The 21,126-nt window shown below is 43.9% G+C and overlaps 1 non-coding gene and 1 pseudogene across 1 annotated transcript; both read left to right on the top strand.

Moving 5' to 3' along the window:
- Positions 1–13,122: 13,122 nt before the first annotated feature.
- On the top strand, positions 13,123–15,743 carry LOC136534423 (growth-regulating factor 5-like; annotated as a pseudogene).
- Positions 15,744–20,627: 4,884 nt separating this feature from the next.
- LOC136534425 (small nucleolar RNA R71) lies at positions 20,628–20,736 on the top strand. Its single transcript, XR_010778718.1, has one exon. It is a non-coding gene; the product is annotated as a small nucleolar RNA R71 (small nucleolar RNA).
- Positions 20,737–21,126: the final 390 nt, after the last annotated feature.

Genomic DNA, 21,126 nt, shown 5'->3' with positions numbered 1-21,126 from the left:
GAGGATAAATAGCATGATGATCTTTATGTTGACCTCAATTGCCAAATAATCATGCTAGATACATTTTCATCCAAAGAACTACAGAGAATGCTAGATAAATTTGTTAGTCCACAATGGTGCAAAATAGAAATTTTGCTCCCCCTAAATAAGTGCTTCAAGTAATTTGAATGACTTTCTACAAGCACTTTTATTCTATTAAGAAATTTGGAGCCAATTTTCCATTTTGACCATAATCAAATAATTTGCCATATTTAGATTTCGATGAGACATACTCACAAACCACATAGGAATTGATGAATCACAAGCTTCTGAGTAAGTTAAGGATATATGAAAATATACGGATCAAAGACTCAGTTGTAATTCAAATTGTGTTCTGGTTGCTACAATACCGGACACGTCCGGTAGGTATACTGGACACGTCTGGAATACTCATAACAGAAACACTTAGCAATCGCTTGATTTTGAAGCGATTGCTCTTGCTTCTCTATTGTAACACCCTAGGTGTTTGCCACTAGTTAAGCAATGGGTTTGAGCTCAAACATGGCATATTAAATGATGATGAAGATGTCAAGGTCAAACCTATGGAAATGAGCCCCAACCTAAACTTGGATATTGCACCCTTGCTTTACATATAGGCCCTTGTCAAGATATATGCTTGGCTAGTGTTATTGGAATATCTTCATGTGTCTTACATCAATACCCATCTATATTGATCCATGGAAAAGTTTCGTGAAGTTTGGAATCAAGAAGTCACATAAAATGACAAGTTATGCCCTTGCTTGAATTAATTTATAAAGTGAATGGAATTCTTGATCGTCAACCAAACCTTGCAACCATGCCCAAATGACTCTAGATGAACTCTACAACAAAAGTCATGAAAGGTTTATGTTGAGCAAATGCCAAGAAAATGCTTCAATAAATCACGAAGGATAATTTGAGCTTTATCGTGATCCTACTTTGGTCTAAGTAGAACTATAGCTTCGGCACCTGTTTTAAAGTTGGACATTAAATAAAAGTTGAAGCTCATGTTATGTAGAAGAAACTTTGTTTTTGGAGTATACCATGGATCGGCTCGAAACTAAGTCTAGCAGTGGCTCAAAGTTGGAACCTGCTGCTGATTTCAGCACTTAGAAATATTCTAAGTCTAGAAATTCATCGACATTGACATTGACGTCTCACGTTCTCCAAATTTTGTTAAGCAACTCGATTTGGTCCAAAGATAAAAGTTAGAGTGTACATGATGGCGAAGAACATGTATAAAGATGGCACTCGTTGGACTTTGTCTTGACCATCGATTTTTGGAGTTTGTTAATCGCTGTCAATGCATTGACAATGCCACTTTGGAGACTAAATTACCCACTGTTATGTTGTTCAAATGACTGGAGTGCCTTAATGAAAAATGTAGAGCAGACTGAGGTGAACAAACTTCATTTTTGGCCCAAGGTCTGATTCGGTCTGGAAGTGGCCCAAATTAGCTCCCCACCTTGCCCTCACCAATGCACGCCAGGTGTTCGACAGCAGGCCGACGCATCAACCATGCAGCAGAGCGCACCCTCCATTGCTGCCGTGCATCCCACCTCCGTGCCATGTGTCTCTGCCGCTCCCTCTCACATTTGGTGAAGCCCGGCGCCCTCTATGCTCGCGCAGCACTCTCCCTCACTCGCCCTTTCTCGCTCTGCCCCTCTGTGACGCTGAGCGCGGCCACGTCCACCATGGCCGACAGGCCGAGCTTGCCCCCGCCGCATCCCTGCTGCCTCCAAGTCCTCTCGTGACCCACCGCATGAACCATCGCCTTCGCCTCTTCCTCCTCTACGACCGGCGCCCCTCGTTTGAGCCGGAAACCGTCGGAACAGCCCGACCATCGGAGCCGCTGCCATCGCCGTCGCTTGCTGCAGTGGCCGTGCCGCCACAAGCCACCTCGGGCTGAGCTGGATAGACCAGCGGGTGCGCGTGGACCCCCTGGTTCTCCCTCGCCATTCCTACGCTGACGACGTGCCTTCTCCGGCCGGCGACGACAAGCTCCGACGCATCCTCTGCTCCAAATCCCATCAAGGACCGCGCGCAACAATTCGACATAAGGGAAGGGCCGTTCTGCGAAGCCATGACTCATTTGAATAGTGCTCCTGAGGACCCCTTCGCTGTAGTTTAATTAATGTTTTCTGCAGGGACCCCGATGCAAGACTTACATGTCTTTTCTTTTGTTTTTACAGATTTGAATGATGAACTTTGAAAATTCATAGTAATTAGTAGAAAAATCGTAAAATAGTAAATGAGGACTTTTTCGAATCCTTGTGAAATTCTCTATGCAGTAGATCTATAATATGGCAGTATTTAGTTTAAAGTTTGTGCTATAAAAATCAATTTATGCAGTTAGGTTTGTACTACTAGTGGTGTCTTGTCTTTTTCATAACTGTAGTTATTTTGCTCAACTAAATGTGAAATTTTTGTGGAGTGCTACTAAGGTCATTGTTGTTGTCTGGTAAAAATTTCAGGAGTTTAGGATTTATAGTTTAAGAGTTATAAAAATAACAAATGTCCTATATTGCTTTGCTTCTACTCTGAACAGTTCTGCATGTTTGAATTAATTGGCTCAGTTAAGTTATGAATCATGACTTGGCGAAAATACATGAGTTGTGTTACTTTTCTTAAGATTTCCAAAAGTTAAATATCATGATTTTTGGCTAAGTATATCTTGAGTTATACTTGCTTAAATCTCTGTGGCTGTTTCTGCCTAAACCCAGATAGGGTTTCCTTGTTCTTACTGTGGGGCCTTCTTACTAGTAGAATTAGCTTTAGGTGTTTACAATAAAGTTATTTAGAATTTTCTAAGCTTTCTAAAAAGTCCAGAACCATATTTATTGGACATGTATAACTCCATTTATAGCTACTTAAAGTGGCATGTCAGTTTCTACCTATGTTTTGGATAGAGATGCAATTATTGGATTAATTGACCCTTCTAACCGTAGAATCATCTTAATATGAGAATAAGAAAGTTGTAGGTAACTTCCTAAGATTTTCAAAAAGTTATGGTTCATGTTTGATGGAGGTCTAGAACTCCAGTTATGCTTCTCTGAAGTTTCTATCAGTTTTCTATACCACTGCTGTTGGGCTGCATTTGCAGTTTTGCTTGTGCAATCATTTTCGTGGTGTAAATGATGTTTGCTATGGTTGTAGTGAATACAAAAGTTGTATCAAATTTCATGATCTTGCTTGTGTTCAAATTGTAAGGCCATAGGCCTGATAGTGTAGGAGTTACATGACTTTTAAGTCTTCCGTCAGGTTTTGATTGTATTCTGAGCAGATCTGAAAGATGCTAGTGTTTGATCTAGTTAGGATTTGAATGAGTTTTTGGTAATAATAAAAAAGTTGTAGATAATTCATGTATCTAGCTTCTGTTAAAATTTGGTGGTATTTGACTTTGTGGTTTGTGAGTTATGCCTGTTTAAAGTTGGGTTTCAGAAATGGCTGCTCTCTGTCAATTACGGACCAGTTTCTGTAAATCTGTATATATGACTTAGTTAACTTGAGAATCATGCTAAGATGATTAAAGATGAATTGTAGAAAATTTCATAAGCTTTCCATAATGTCTTGTTGCATGGCTATTGGATTTGTATAACTCTAGTTATGACCCAACCATGAAGTTGTTGCTTACAGTTCATAAATAGACATATGCTAGTTGTGGTTATTTACTCCATGTGTTGCTAAGTGTGGCTTATGCCCTTGTTGATGGTCAAGTTATGATACTTATGACCTTGTTAAACTTGTGTCATGCTTGATGTGCTTGCTCTCTATAGTTAGTTGTGTGATGTTAGTTAAATAGCTATTGGTATCTATGTCTTGCATAATCTTGTGTTATCATTCATCACATTCATACACATGCATCTTGCATCTCATTTAGGTACGCTAGATGAACCACGTAAAGGATGTGATGTGGAGCCAAACTCGAAGATTTGGTTTGGTAGATCTATCCCGAAGATGGAAGGACTAAACAAGTGCTAGGACCGGAGATGTCACCAAGTCGGTGCAAGCTAACTGAACTGACTTGTGTTGGATCCCAGGCAAGTCCCGGAGCATTTTTCTCCCTGGTTTGCGATTATTAATTAATGCTTTACTTTAATTGATGCATTATGTTCAGGAGTTGTTTGCAACCGTTGCTGCATTATACCTTGTTTACCTTTGTTATACTATATCCTTGTTACCCTGGTATCCACAGTCGAGTCAATGCTTAGCTGGCTTAGACCGGTAGAAGTCGGGTGATTTCCTGTCACCTGCGAGCTATAGGTGGTTACCTAGATCTGCTCAGATAACTATGTAGTCATGGTATAACTAAGTGTTAATTTGAAGTTGAGACCGGACGGAGACTTACAGGGTTTTGGACTGTAGTGCTTTTTGTCTGTGTCGATTAAGGACCGACCATTGTTGGGCCTCGAGTTATGTTGAACGCATGCCTTACATTTAGCTGGCCGAATAACGTACCTTTCGACCACAAAGCTAGGAGATTATTCGGGCCGAGTGGATTGCCCACAATGCACTGTACTGGAGCAGGTGTGGTAGGACACGGGGGCGCGATGATAAGACCGAAAGGCAGTCGGTTGGCCCCCGGGTACATGTGGTTCCTGACAAACTCAAGATTTTTCCTGGATAGTTGACTCAGTGACCGATACCTCACTTTAGCGGGTGAGTGAGGTTAGTGTAAAGAATAAATTACCAGCTGGTTAATAATCGATTCGAATCGCCATCGTTCACTGGATAGTGAACACTTGACTTGAGTTACTTCATCGTAGTAATGTTGATGGAACACTTGGACAGTTATAATGGATATGACATTATGGAAGTTGTTAATGATCATTGGTTATCATTATTTGCTTAATCACATGCTTGCTCTAGTATAGGTGCAAATGTAGTCGACAGGTTAATAATAATTAACTTGACAATAATGCTTTTTGGAAAGGTTCTTGAAATGCTAAAAATGCCTTTTTTGCAAATGAGTCAGCTACCCTACTATAAAGCCCTTCATAATTCTTGGTGTCACTTTATTTTCAGTTATGTCGGGTAAGTCTAGCTGAGTACCTTCTCGTACTCAGGGTTTATCCCACCATGTTGCAGGTGAGGTTTTGGCCTACTGAAGATGGTGGCTAACCACCGGTGGGCTCGGTGACTCTATATTTATTCTCATCTATATGCTTTTATCTGAGGATGTCACTTATGCTAGCAACGTATTTGGAACTTATAGTAATGTAATCATTTAAAAGTTATGTTGTTTTCACTAATTGCTTTTGAAATCCAAACTTGTACTATTATTTATGAACCTATTTGTAATATTATTTTCCGCTGCAACTCTGCGTATGTGACGTGTATTTGCTTAATCACGCGATCTTGGTTGTGATGTTGATTTACCGAGGTTCTGCGTGACACTCGGCGGACTACCGGGTTTATATAAGTGAGAGTATGCGCGTGTCAACGTGTTAAGCGGGGATAGCCGTACTTGATCTTGTACAAATTAGGTGATTCTGTCACATCTATCTCTTCTTCAAGCTCATCATTCTTTTTAACTATCTTCATGATGATGAACTTGTCTTTATGGTTGAGATGATCAAGGTTGTAGTTGTCTTCAACTTCAACATCACTCTCTTCTTGATCATCCACTTGAGCCTTCTCCTTTTCTTGATCTTTCTTGTTACTCTTTTTCTTGCTTTTCTTGGCCATGAGACACAAGTGATGAGTATCATGAGATACTGAGATTGACTCATCACTTGGTCGCCACCAAGCTTGAGCATCGCTGCAAACAGCTGCTTGCTGCTCTTCTGCCTTGGACATACCGGACACGTCCGGTATATGCAGGCAGACAGCAAGTCATGTGTTGCTTGCACTTCTTACTCCGGCTCGGCACTCTTGAGGTCTTGTGAGGCTTCTTCGCTACATGATGACACAATAGACATACTTTCCATTGACTCGATCTCAAGTGCATCATCACATTTGGATTTTCCATATAAATCAAAAAGTCTAGTCCAAATGAGATGAGCACTCTCCGGAGGTGGTTGTCCATTGAAGATTGCCTCATCTTGAACCTCTACACTCAATGTACTCAAAATAATATTAATAGCTTGAGCATTGAGTTGCACACATATCTCTTCCTCTTTTGACAAATTTTTATAGTTGCTCCAATCAACTATAGGAAGAGGTATGCTTGCATCCACAATATGCTCAACAAGAGGACTAATGTCTCTAAAAGCATTGAGTACATGTATTGACCAAGTTAGAAAGTTTGAACCATCATTTTAGAGAAGCACTGGCTCCAACTCGATAGGCGTCGACATCCTTTTCTCACGGCGGTGAAGCTTTAGGTGAGAACCTCGCTCTGATACCAATTGAAAGGACCTAGGATGCCGCCTAAAGGGGGGTGAATAGACATTTCTGATAATTAACACCTTTAAAAGCGGAAACGATTAGTAAAGGGAGTTTCCAAAATGGAAACTCCAAATAAAGAGTAGTACCACCCCTCACAAGTTAGCCACAGAGTATATAAAAGATACTAAATGAATCTAGGAGCCAAATGCCTGCAACCAAAGAGTTAGAACACAATACAATTCAGTTTGGCGTAGGGGCTAATACCGAACGTGTTCGGTAGGTATATCGGACGTGTTCGGTATTCACGACTTCAGTGGAACAGCCCTGAACTTGCTCCTTTTGATTTCTATCTTCAATCCAAACTGCAGGAAACTATTAGAGATAGTAATATACACAGAGAACCTACAGAATAGCTAGAGCAACACAAATATCAAATGAAATGCGACTTGAGACACGATATTTGTTTTACCGAAGTTCGGACTCGTTCGAGTCCTACTCTCCATTGAGGGGGTTGCGGGCGACCCAATAAAGGTCAGCCCTAGAGGGTACCACGAAGATCACTCTAGCCGGAGTCTTTTCCAACTCCTTTTCCTCCTTCCACTAAATGATTCCGAGGCGGCGGAATCGACCGTTACAAACTTTCCGAAGCAACCACAATCTCTTGGTTGCTCTCCGGCGACGCCTAGCCATCTAGGACCGAAGAGTCCAAGAGTAACAAATGCGAATCACGAGATTGACAATATGCACAAGTGCTCAAGTGGTGGCTTGCTCTCTTTTTCAAATTCTCTCTTAACCCATAAATTGATTTTGCAATTTAGATCACACACTCACTAAGAGAGGGTTTAGGAGAGTTGGCAAGGCTCAAAAACGTGTGTCTATCTCAGCAGAATCAGCAGCCTCCAAAGGTGGAGGCTTGGGGGTATTTATAGCCCCCTTGGAAAACTAGCTGTTTTATAGCCGTTGCAATACCGGACACGTCCGGTATGACTTATACTATGCCAACGGTAACTAAGTTACAGTGAAGTTGTGAGGTATCGGAACTCCCGATGAATGTCGGAACTCCCGACCCTCAGCAATTTTGAAAACCGTGTAACTGAGTTGAAGTTAGTGAGGTGTCGGAACTCCCGACGCAGGCCGGAACTCCCGACCGTCGGAACTCCCGACTTACGTCGAAACTCCCGACGAACCAACCCGAGAACAACAATTTTACAGCTACTGGATAAATACCGAACACGTCCGGTATGAATACCGGACACGTCTGGTATTGCCAGACCAGCAAGAAATCAGTTAGCTCTTTTGTCGCTCAAATACTCAAAACTCACATGGGTTGGCTTGAGCACTTATGAAACATTATCTATTAACATAATGCATCCCTCTTAATAGTATGGCATACATATTAAACTCAAGATCAAAGAAAAAATGAATTTATACCACTTGAGTTGATTTCTTTTGAATTGATGCCGTCCCTTCCAATCTTCATCAAGTAAGGGTGCTACCATATTGATGTTGATCTTTTCACTTGAGCATAGCCATCTTGAGCATGTGACTTGATTCCATTCATTAAATTTGAATAATCCCAAATGTATCAAGTCATTTCCATCAAATACTTTATTATAGATTTGATCCTTCACATCAATATGACCATCTTAGCTTGATTAGTACCTCAACTAAATGCAAGTACTTTCTTCTTCACCCTAGCTAGGTTCTTCGGCCGCCAAGCCGTCGCTTGCCTTTCACCCTTGCTTAGTACCTCGAAGCTTTTCCTTGCTATCTTCACCATCTCAAGCCATCAAGTCACATCTTGTGTTGAATCATCCATTCATATGTATTGTTATCTTTTTCATTTTAATTTAGCAAGCTTCAAATATGAGACCATTCCATATGCAATCCCTCATGTCTCATTAACTAATAATCATGAACTTGCTTTCACATAGTATATGGAAATCCCACAATAAATAAGCCTTCACATGAATTCCATTTGCATTGTTGTCTTGTGCTTGAACTAGATTGTTTATACTACAATACATCATTTTGGCTTTCATTAAGTACCTGTGAGATAACCTATTACCTGTCCACACTTAGTAAATGGGTTAGTCCTTTAATCACGTTGTCATTCAATCATCCAAAACCCACTAAAGGGCTAGATGCACTTTCACTCCTCCATCGTCACCGGGCACATCACTGAAGCGCCACGGTGCTCCCGTACTCTTCTAGCGCCACATCGGATCGGCCGCTGCCGTCCTGTCTAGGCGCGCGGCGCGCGTCGTTGGTGCCGTCCGTCGTTCCTCTAACGCCGTTGCACGGCGCAACGGCTCCATCCTCGTCCTCGCCAGGTGCGTCACTGGAGCGGCGCAGCACTCCCGACCTCTCGTCACCAGATCGGCGCATCACTGGACCGACGACGCCGTCCTCGCTAGGGACGCTCGAGGTGTCGGCGCTTGTCACTCCACCACCCACCACCATGCACGAGCCTCATCGCCGACGAAGCTACTGCGCCGTGTCTGGTCTCGTCGACTGCACGCTGCTCTGTTGTACGTGAAGGGATGTGCTGGCATTGGGCCGAAGCCCAGCTAGCTGAGGGGGCAGCGCATATGTTCCGGTCACTGTTAGATACAAATAAACGGCCAGATGTTCAGTAACTGTAGAGAGAAGTCATGTAGCCAACCGTAGAGGATCTCATTCCACACCTACATTGTAAGGGTGCGTTTGGTTGGGCTTTTGGCTTTGGCTTTAGGCCCAAAAAGCCAAAAGCCCAACCAAAGGGGCTGCTTTTCCAGGCTACTTTTTCAGAAGCAGCTGTTTTTCCGTAGTACATTTTTGAAAGCTGGTCTGACCCTGCTTGTGGCTTTTGGCTTTCTGCTTTTCGAAATTGGTGGCATAAAAAGCTTTTTCATAGTTGTTTCAAGAGAGATAAAGATAGAAGGTATATTTTATACTTGTTTAACCAAACAGCTTTCAGCTTTTCTACAGCTCACAGTCCACAGCAGCTTTTCCACAGCTCACAGCCCACAGCAGCTTTTTCCCACAACCACAGCTCAACCAAACACACCCTACTTCCTCCGTCCCATAAAAAGAGTTATTCTAGATTCAAATTATGTCCCATAAAAAGTGTCGCTTACCTATGTTACCGGACCTACATGTAGGCACCGTACCAACAGTTGTGCATGTTCAGTCATCCAACGTCGCAACTTTATTCCTTCCCTCCTCTCATACACAGGACATTTCATGTAGCTTTTCCTGCACAGGTATTTCACCACTCTCCTTGTTACATGAGCTTTCCTCCCAAACGACCGTCGTCGTGTTCGCTTGCTTATAAGTTATACTTTTTCAGTCAACGAATATTATTTTTCCCACATAACAAATCAGCCAACCGTACTTTCAGTCATGGCTTATCGACCAAGCGAATATGACACGTATTTACGGGACAGAGGGAGTAATTTCAATCCAGCCTTGTCTTGTCCTTTTGCCCCCTGCTGATGCTGCAACTTGGACAGCACCTATCCATGTTTCCAGTTTTCTATCTCAGCATGGCTGCTTTTATCTCGTCCTCTCCTACCTAGGTTTTCCATTGCCCTGCCCTGCCTTACTGGTTAGCAGAGAGAGAGAGAGAGATGGTCAGATAGGTATATAGAGGAGGGGCAACCCTACTTGCAGAATGCCCTGTGCCCCTGTATAATAGAAAATGCTACTCCCTCAGTTCCATTCCAGGTCATAAGCTGTTTTGGTCTTTTTTAAAATACATAGCTATTGTCATGTATAATAAATTCACTAGATTAATAAAGACATATAGAGATATATTTAATATTATTTTTATAAGTCTCCTCAAGCTTAAGATCGGTTGATTTCTCCAGAAGCTGAGCAGAGACAGCACACGCAGTTGTTCTGCATCGGTTGGATTTGGGTCCCTTTTGGATCCTTTCAGTTGACTACTAGCTGCATGTGTTACTGGCTCCTAACTCTTAGTTCGGGTTAGTGGCTAATTGTTTTTTTTTTTGAAAAATACTGGCTAATTGTTAGCTCCAGCCTACCGGGATCAAACGGGCCCTGTACCTGTTGCAACAGTCTACTGAGAGCCGTGGCACGACAGTGCTGGCAACGGCAGCAGCGCCGACGCCCGGTACCGCTACGTATACAGCATTCTTCCGGACCTTGCTTGAATGCTCTGCCTCTGCGTACACTGGTCTCACGTCCGTCGCTCTCCTTCTCCAGCCCTCACGCGCTCAAGCTCTCATCCTCATCCTCATCCCTCCGTCCTCCGGGGCAGGCAGGCTCCTGTTGAGACTGATCGCCAAACAGGGCGGTAAAACACTCGCAGCCTGCTGCCTTTTCTCAGTTTTCACGGCGGCCCAAAGATTTACTGGGGGCAGTGAAAATCCTGCCTGCTCAGACTGTTCGTTTTCGGCTGAATTGGCTTATAAGTCATGATTAAAAATACTGCTAGCTAGTTTTGTGTGAGATAAAAATATTATTCAAACCGTGAATTATAAATCAGATACGAGCGAATAAATCGAAACAAACAGTAGCGGTCCACATCCAAACGCGTCCAGTAGGTACGGCCTGCAAGTAAAAGCCTCGGAGAGGCATTGAAACTGTGGCTGAGGCTGCGCACGACGCAGTACGTACATTGGCGTTCACTGTGCGTACAAAAACTGTTGGTGTACACTTATCGCAAAAAAAAAAAAAAAAAACTGTTGGTGTACACCATACACTGACACTGTGCAGTTCAAGTGTGCGTCGCTGAATAACAATAACGGGTTGGGTTGACACTTGACAGAGGGAGACTGTGACGCTTGGTGTTGGGCGCCGGCAGTGTAGGTTCTTGCTTGGTGACGACGACGACCCTGGCTGGGCCTGTGGCGCCGGGTTGGGCACTTGGGCGACACCCCAGATCACCAAATGCAACAAAGCCGTTTGCTGGTGCGGTGTGCTCGTGTCTGATCTGCACGGGCGCATGGACCTAGCTTGACTAGAACAAGGCGGAAATTACTTACTTATTATTTTCTACCAGATGCCTAGGCTGTATTTCCTAGCATGCATCACTGTTTTGATCGATGGCGGTAGTTGTAGTCAAGGTTTTTATTTTCGGAAATTAAAATTTATCGGGGGTCACAGATAAAGAGGATAAACATGATATATCGGAAATATCGGACTAAATTCAAATAAAATTTAATTTGAATTTAAGTAAATATAAATAAATTTAAACAAAATTTGTACGAAAAAGATAGATATTTTCTTATCGGCACCTACGGATAAAAACGATATATCGGAAATATCAGGAGATTTCGGCCGATAATTTTTTTCCTGGTTGTAGTCGCGGAGACTGGGAAGTGAGCGACAGCCTGGCGACGATGGTCGTTATTCGGTGTTCACAGTTAGGCCCGTGTGCGAGAGCTTCGGCTCCTCGTAAAAGGCCCTCTAGCTCTGGCTCCTCACGTGGAGTAACTTTTTTCGTCGAGTTGGAGTTGTTTTTAAAAAATGTTCGGCAAAAACGACATCACTTGTAGTTTTATAGTAAATTGTATTAGGTTTGGGAGAAGCTACTTTTTTCGGTTTCAACTCCCTCCGTCCACTAGAGTTAGGGTTTACTTTCTCCCTTGGCCCATCATCGCGAGAATAGTAGCCTACCACTTGATAGGCGGTGCAACGAGGTAACGGTGGGACGGTAATGGCACGACTGGCCGCAGGATAAGCTTCTTCCGTGGTTCTGTCATAGCCTACCACAGCTACGCTCTTTCAGTCTTCCATTCTATAAACCAAGGCCCCGTTTGAATGCCGAAAATTTGGCAAAATGATACTGTAGCGCTTTTCGTTGTTATTTGGCAATTAGTGTCCAATCATAGTCTAATTAGGCTTAAAAGATTCGTCTCGTGGATTTCGTCTAAACTGTGTAATTAGTTTTATTTTTTATTTATATTTAATGCTTCATGCATGCGTTCAAAGATTCGATGTGACGGAGAATCTTGAAAAATTTGGCATTTTGGGAGGGAACTAAACTGGACCCAACGTAAACATCACCCTTAAGCCCTGTTTGGATACAAAGTACAGAGTATTGGAGAAACACTGTTGTTCTTGAAAATACTTTAGTTTTCAAAAGTTGTTAGGTGTTTCAATAGAATAAACCTTGTAGTTTCTAAAACTATGTTCTTGTTAAACTGTAGTCTTTTTGAAGTTTTAAAAACTCCACTTTATGGTCCCGTTCGCTTGGCTGATAAGTCATGACTAAAAGTACTGTTGACTGATTTATTGTGAAAGAAAAATATTATTCATTGGCTGAAAAAGTATGACTTATAAGTCAAACGAACATGGCGAATGATCTATTTTTGATAAACCATGATTTTTACGTCTCTTTGGCTTACAAAACTATAGTTTACTGTGGTTTTGTGATACTATAGTTTATGAAACAACGTCACCTAAACATGTCCTTATTATATTATTATTACAGTGTTTGTTCATTCAAAAAAGAAAATGTGAAGCGGGTTAGAAAGAAAAGGTGAACAAAAAGGAGGAAAGGAAATCCCCAGGCTGCCCTTGGAAGGGCAGCAGGGGGGCAGCCCAGCCACCGGTCCCCGGGCCAGTACAAAATGACAGACAGCAGAGCAGCAGCGTGTGACGCTGAGACGAAGACAGCCGAGCGCCGAGGCGAGGCGAGCATCCAAATCCAAATCCAAATCCGAAGCAAGCGGCGGGCGGCAGTGGAGAGCAAGCGATTCGCTTCCTATCTGCAAATCCCCACCGACTCCCTCCTTCCTCCCCTCCATTAATGGCCGCCACCAAGAACCCTCCAACCCCCACCTGACCTTCCCTTCCCTTCCCTTCCCTTCCGCCCGTCCGTTCCCCGCCCCTCCGCTTGTATACGTTCTCAGCCGGCAGGTCCAAAGGGAGGAGGAGGAGGAGGAGGAGCGCGGCAGTGGGGTGGGGGCCCACCGATGCTGAGCTCGGCTTCCTCGGTGGGGGCGGCCATGGGGATGGGCGGCGGGTACCCGCACCAGCCCCAGCCGCTGCCGCAGCGCGGGGCAGCGGCCGCGGTCTTCACCGCCGCGCAGTGGGCGGAGCTGGAGCAGCAGGCGCTCATCTACAAGTACCATCATGGCCGGCGTCCCCGTCCCGCCCGATCTCCTCCTCCCCGTCCGCCCCGGCCCCCACTTCCGCCGCCGCCGCCGCCGCCGCCTTCTCCTTCGCCAGCCCCGCCGCGTCGCCCTTTTACCACCACCACCACCACCCGTCCCGTGAGCTCCCCCCTCCCCTCCTCCCCTCTCGCTGTCTCCTTCATTCGTTCGTGTGTATACATACATCTCAGCAATCTCTGTTCAAATGGATGCGTGCTTGCTGGTATTATCATATCATAGGGGAAGGAAACTAATGGATGCCTTTTTCAGGAGAGAAGAACACATAGCATAGATCTTTTGCCTGCCCTGCTGCTTACTGGGATTCGATTGGATTGGATTGGTTGGTTCGTAGGGTATTGCCGCGATTTATCTCATCGAATGATTCATTAAGCATGCGGCGCCTAGCATCTGGCATCTGTGCCTATGTGGGATGGGGTGGATCTTTGTCACCTCCTTTCCTGCTTGCTCACGCAATGGGATGGGGATTCTTTATTATTCAAACTTTTAAACAAAGTAGGAGAAAGCATCTTTGCATTGGGTTGGTCAAATGTTTATGCGCTTTTGATCTACCCCAGTACCAAGTACATCATTTCATTAGAATACACACACTAGCTAGCTAGGGCTGTGTGAGCGGCGATGGTGGATTCGAATTTTCGATGTGCTCTCTCTCAGTCTCACCCTATGGTTTGGTTCCCTCCTGCAGTGAGTTACTACGCCTACTACGGGAAAAAGCTGGATCCGGAGCCGTGGCGGTGCCGCCGCACCGACGGCAAGAAGTGGCGGTGCTCCAAGGAGGCGCACCCCGAATCCAAGTACTTGCGAGCGCCACATGCACCGTGGCCGCAACCGTTCAAGAAAGCCTGTGGAATCCAAGACCGCCTCGCCCGCGCACCCGTCGCAGCCCCAGCTGTCCACCGTCACCACCACCACCACCCGGGAGGCCGCTGCCGCCGCGCCTCTTGAGTCCCTTGCTGCGGCGGGGGGTAAGACTCACGGCCTGTCCCTCGGCGGCGGGGCTGGCTCATCGCACCTCAATGTTGACGCTTCGAATGCTCATTATCGCTATGGCAGCAAGTATGGTTACATCCGACATCCCCTTTTTTTGGTTCTCGTTCTTGCATGATTGAATGGGGGCTGAATTACTGCCATGCTATTTGAGCTGGGACCATTATTGATGATGCTATGGTTTTCATTGGTTCTCTTTTTACACTATTATTGCAAAAGGAGAATCACACCAAATCACACTTTGGTGTATCGACTCTTCAACGGCAAAAGCACTTCTGCTACTCGCTTCTTGCAGTTTTAGCCCTTATTATTATATATATTGTACAATATAGAAATCTTTTGCAGTTTTGTTGTAAGTGAACTGACGTGCCTGCTATCCCCTGGGCCCTGGCTGCTTCTGGTATCTTAGATGTCTATAAATTTATATATGTGTATGCTTCTGGTATCTTAGCTCGCAGCTGCCATGTCCATGCCCTATGCAACATAGGTCTGTACTAGTATTTCAGACAGATTTTCTTATTAGCCCCCTATTTTGTACACTGTCTCTCTCAGACACATTGTTTTTTTAGTTATGAGTTTGTATAAGGATTTGCGCATCAGCAATTGCTTTAGCTTGAGATTAATAACTCATTATGCTGCTTTTGACTGTTTTTTGTTTTCCAAGACAAGATAGCAGTTCATCTCGTGATTTAGGTGCTTCCTGAGCTTGATTTTCTGTCCGGGTTGGCTTATTAGCTACTATTTATTTATCACCTCTACATCTATTTCACTTCATACATGTCTAGCCTGTTTCTGTAGGCAGAAATATCATACTAGAGTAGACTCCAAGCAATAGTGCCGGACTGACATGTTTTCTGTCAGTTCATAATTATTTGTAGCAGCTTGTGATCGTCGCATATCCATAACCAATTCATTTGGCAGGTACCCTCTTGGAGCTAAATCCGATGCTGGCGAGCTGAGCTTCTTCTCAGGAGCATCAGGAAACTCGAGGGGCTTCACCATTGATTCTCCATCAGATAACTCATGGCACTCCCTGCCATCCAATGTGCCCCCGTTTACATTATCCAAGGGCAGAGATTCTGGCCTCCTGCCTGGTGCCTACTCCTACTCCCACATTGAGGCCGGCGCAGGAGCTTGGCCAGGTTACCATCGCCTCGCTGGTCCCAGGAGCAGGAGCGCCAGCCGTTCAGCAGCGGTGGTGCTGGAGCCGGTGGTGGGCTGCTCAGGAACTTGAAGCAGGAGAACCAGCCGCTGAGGCCCTTCTTCGATGAGTGGCCTGGGTAAAAAAAAAAAAAAAAAACCCCGGCGGGACTCATGGTCGGGAGATGGAGCGAAGGCGAGGGGTCCAACAGGACCTGCCTTCTCGACCGCCCAGCTCTCCATCTCCATCCCGAGCCCAGATGTGAGTTGTTTCCTACTGATCTAAGTGTTCACCTATAGTCTTTAACCATCTCAGAAACTGGAATCCTTCTGTTTGCTTCTCTAATCACGCTTGGTGTGTTCTGATGACATCGATCGTAACTGTTTCTGCAGGTGATTGAGAATGAAGCTCGGGCCCCCCCCCCCCACCCACCCCCCACCCCCCCACCCCCCCCCCCCCCCCCCCCCCCCCCCCCCCCCCCCCGGGCCACTAGGTGGTGGTTTCGCATGACGCTCACCAGCATCGCGCTCGCTGCTAGTGAGCCGTCAGCGCCTGCCCCTGCCGCCCCCCCCCCCCCCCCCCCCCCCCCCCCCCCCCCCCCCCCCCGCCCCCTCACCCACGACCATGCCGTAGCTATTTGTTTATCGCATTAAGAACAGAACTCTCTGTAAGACTCTGATCCTCATGTATCAATGGGATTCACTGAACTCCATCCTGTTTCTAAGGTTGTACTACCGTGCATTGTATTTGTTGTACCCAGACCGAGAATGAAAACCGCCCAGTCATCAGTCGTCGTCGTTGCATTAGATGATGCAAGTGTTTTGTGTGCTTTCCAGATTGTGTAAAATCTGATACTTGAGTGCAGGTGTAGCATAGCATCTGTGGTACCTTTTGTTGTGCTGAACTGATGCAAAATCTGATGCTGCTGGGGTGATATTCGTGATAGGCCCCTTCTTCTTTTCTTTTATCTTTTTTCTAAGAAAAGAACAGAAAAGATGCTCCTTTTTGCTTGCACGAATTCAACACGGATGTGACGGTTCTGTTGCGCTCATTATCCTCCTTTTCTGAAATATAATATATATACTCTAATCTGAAGGACAAGGAAATGGAAAAAATAAAGAAAAGACTCAAGAGTCGGCTGGCACTGCACGTGAGCCTGGCTCGTGTCTCCTGCGCAGCTGACCCTGAACTGAAAAGGGCGGAATGGCTCCGAAGTTGGCAGCAGCTTTTGAGCTGAAACCGGAGGACGGGACGGGGACGGCGACTCGGCGAGGCTGCATGCCTCATGCCATGCCTGCATCGTCGTAAGGCGTTGCACGCAGCTGGGTCGGGAGGGGAGATGCCCGAAACGAAAAGGCTGTGCGCCTGCCTGCTGCGCCCCTGCCGCTTGCTGCCTGCGGCTGCGGGCGACGGGCGTTGGTGCTCTGGCGACTCATCATCGGCATGGCCGGCAGGTGTCGCGCTCCAGGGGCCATGCCATGGCATGGTCAAAGGCGACGACGACGCCCTGAGCCCCAGCGGCCGACCATGAAATGCCCGGATCACCAGAGCCCGCCGCAGTCTGCAGCCGCATTGGTACTAAAAAACGACGTCACGTCGCGCAGCGCTGCAAGGGTCATGCCTGTGCCTGATGCCCCTTTTCCGTCGCCTACCTGCAGGAGTGTCACTGTAGTATCCAGGGTGAGTGAGGGGCAGGGCATGGATCATCTTTTCCTTGGCAGCGTTGGTTGCTGCTGCTAGTGCTAGGCTGGCAATGGCATCATATCAATATCACATCCAGGTGATGCAAGATTACAACTGACACGAGCAAAGATTTGTCATTTGTGTTGGCCGAGCATTGTCGCCGGTATGGTTTCTTTAGTGCGTTCATTTTATCCTCACGAGCATTAGAATCGGCGGCTCCCTTTTTCTTATTTGGCTCTGCCCTTCTCTGACGAGTCGTACTTTTTCAGCAAACGAATATTATTTTCTTTTACAATAAATCAGTCAATAGTACTTTTTAGTCTGGCTTATCAGCCAAGCGAGATAATGCTGGGTTTGACTTGTTTTTACTATGTCGTAACTGTTCACAGCGAGAACAACTAACTGCATGTTGCATTATGTTTGGTTTGGCTCCAAGGGAACCAACCAATGCGCCCGCGTGCAAAGTCGTTCCCACCCACGTCCCGACGCTAACACCTACCGCAGCCATGTTCATCAACAACCAAACATGTAGCGCTTTCCGTTAAATGATCACATTACCGTTACCATGCTTTTGACTGAACCAAATAACATCCTAGTTGGGTGGTGTGGTGGCGTCGTAACAGAGTTTCCCCTCTATTTGTATGTTTTATTTAGATATATATTCTTTTGCAAAAAAAAACTAATGGAACTTATTTTGCAGAAATATAACTATATAATATACCTATATCGGTAATTGAAATGGTGATGTTTAAATTTCACCAGATCAATGGATTTTCCTTATACCTGCTTGATTTAATTAGCGGAAACTATCTTGCCTGTGTAAAATTTCTTAAAAAACATAACTTTTTATATGTGTTCAGATGGACTTTAATAAGAAAATTATAGAACTCGACCATATGTACACCTTTATAGGTCATAACCTTTACAATTGAAGCCATCTTAGTGCCAAAATAATCAATATAACGTATAGATATGAAGTTGTATTGATTACTGATTTATTTCTGCAACAATATGGTTTCACATGAAAATTTTGTGAACTACAAAGTCATGTATCCTCTCGAGCTCTACAACTTCCATATATCCACCTTAATTCAAAATAATATGATTTGTTTAGATATACCATGCTAGTGAATGGATAAAATCAAGGGCAATTTGTTTACCTCCAATGTAATATCGAAAAAACACTACTTTTACACATAATCTAATACGAAAATAAATTTATATGAAAATTGTAGCGCTTGATGAAATCTGCATCTTTATATCTCACAAAGTTTTTATTTGAAGTATCAGGTTGTATGACAAATTTTTGCAAAGTATCATGGAGTAACTATTCATCATCTCCAAATAATTTATCATCATTTATTAGAGTAGAGTTTCTTTTAAGATAAATTTCAAGGCACTCCTCTCTACATTCTATGATCATGAATATTGACATGTAAAACAAACATGAATGTAAAGAGAGGGTTTAAAATTTTTCATACATGAGCGGGGAGAGATGTCTCTTGCCTTTTGCATAGGTTGGAATATCTTATGGCGACTCTTTTGATTCTTTCTTTATTGACTAACTAATACTACTAGAATGCATAAATAACTAAATGACTAAACCTATTACAACTAGATAACTTATTTAGTATGACTTTTTATTTTTATTTTGTTATTATATATATATATATATATATATATATATATATATATATATATATATATATATATATTAAATGCAAACCCTATCCTAACATGCATAGCTACTATAGGACTTTGTTTATTAACATAGAGTAGCTTAATGCAACTAACTAAGCATGCAATGCAAATCAAATTTATTGAAAATTTAAATATGAGATGCAATTAATGAAATACATTAAATATGCAAGGGATAGAAGACTTACCTTTTTGACGGGCTCAAGGTTATTCTTCCTTGAACGGGGGTGTTTCCTCTTGTTCCACCTCGGAGGACTTGTCAGGGTCAGGGGATGACGAGTTTGAGGACGGATCTTTCTTTTTACGCTATCTCTTTTTGTTCTTCTTCTTCTTGATAGCCTACTCCGGTTCTTAAATTGGCTTTAGTTTCTTGATCTTTATTCTCTTCGGATGCTTCTTATTTTTATGTTTCTCATCAAAGAGGGGTTGTCTAGAGGCAAAAGCAAATATTTCTTTTCTTCCAGCAAAGTGAAATTGGATTTGCCCAGAAGCCACATATATGCAAGTATTTGCAGTATTACGGAAAGGACAAACAAGGATTAAGGGTGTATCCTCAACGTGCCCATGTCTAAGATCATAAAATCTGTTGAAACATAAGCACTCCTAACTTTAACTAATAAATCAGTGGCTACTCCCTCGAGATAACAGGTGGATTGGTCGGCTAACTGTAAGTAAACTGAAGTTGGAGCTAAGGTAGTGTAAAACAATTTATCATAAGTTTTCTTAGACATAATGTTAACACTAGATCCTAGATCACACAGAACATTATGGAAGGTATGAGTTCCAATGGAGCAAGTAATCGTAGGGGTTTCAAGATCACCTTTCTTAATGGTAAATGGAGAATCTACTAGGTAGGAGCCCCAAGAATTTAAAGCATAGCCATACCTTGCCGTAACAAGATTGGCCGTCTCCATGGTTCTTTCAGATTTACCAGTAATTCTATCTTTTTCATAGGATGGTATGGCAGCAGCTATTTGAGCTAATTGGGTTTCTATCATTTTATTGAACTAAGTTGATTCTTTAAAGCAGAAGAAAACTCATCTAATTTAGCATTTATATTTTCCAACATCTTGTCATGAGCATGTAACTTTTTATTAATGCTATCAGTCATTCTACCATTGTTATAAACAAGATCTTTAAGGAAAGCATAACTATTATCACCTTGATTATTCATACGTTGAGAAGAGTAATAATTGTTACCTGCTTGATTGTTGGAGCGCTGATTCCATCCTTGATGTTATTGTGGATGAAACACGTTGTCGATGTTGACAAAGTTGAGATCCTCCTGGGTCTCGGGATAAGAATTTCCTTAATTTCCAACATCTCCATAGACTTCACAAGTAATGTGGGATTCCATGTCTTTGAGTGTCTCTTGGTCACTTACCTTCTCATAGTGTTCTACTCACCTTGCGAGCAGATCCATCTTAGCTACAAGCGTGTCAATTTGTTTAATTGAATGCATACCTCGTTTACAGGGTTGGAGTCGATCGTCGCTCCATCCTTGGTTGGAAACCATCTTCTCGATCAGTGTCTTGGCACCTGCAACACTTAGTGAAAAGAATGCTCCACCACCAGCAGCATCTAGATGGCTCCTATCTAACGACACTAATCCATGGTAGAAGTTCTAGATCAAAAGCCAATCTTTCATGCCAAGGTGTGGGCATACAGAGACGTACTCTTGCATTCATTCCCAAGCTTTAGGAGTTGACTCATCTGCTAGTTGTTCAAAACTAGAGATCTTATTGCGAAGAGCATTAGTCTTCCCTATAGGAAAAAACTTGACTAGGAAAACATTGGAATACTTGTCCCATGTGTCTATAGCGTTGCAGTTAGAGCAAAACCATTGCTTGGCCTTTCCTAACAAAGAGAAGGGGAAAGGTGAAGACGTATAGCCTCTTGGTTCACTCCCTTTATGGTGAATGTGCTACAAATCTCCAAAAATGTTGGAGGTGAGCATTTGCATCCTCGTGGGCTTTCCCACAAAATGGACTAGCTTGAACCATCATAATTAATGTTGGCTTAAGCTCAAAGTTAGCGTCCCTATTGATAACATTGGGTCCGGTGGCTACATTAGCAGCCGAGGGTGCAAAAAATCACGAATGGACTTGTCACCCATGATCGTGTACGATAGTGATAAGGTATGAG

This window comes from Miscanthus floridulus, unplaced genomic scaffold, assembly GCF_019320115.1.
Source record: "Miscanthus floridulus cultivar M001 unplaced genomic scaffold, ASM1932011v1 os_1932_1_2, whole genome shotgun sequence".
Taxonomy (NCBI): Eukaryota; Viridiplantae; Streptophyta; class Magnoliopsida; order Poales; family Poaceae; genus Miscanthus; species Miscanthus floridulus.
This window is presented reverse-complemented; position numbering and strand designations above follow the sequence as displayed.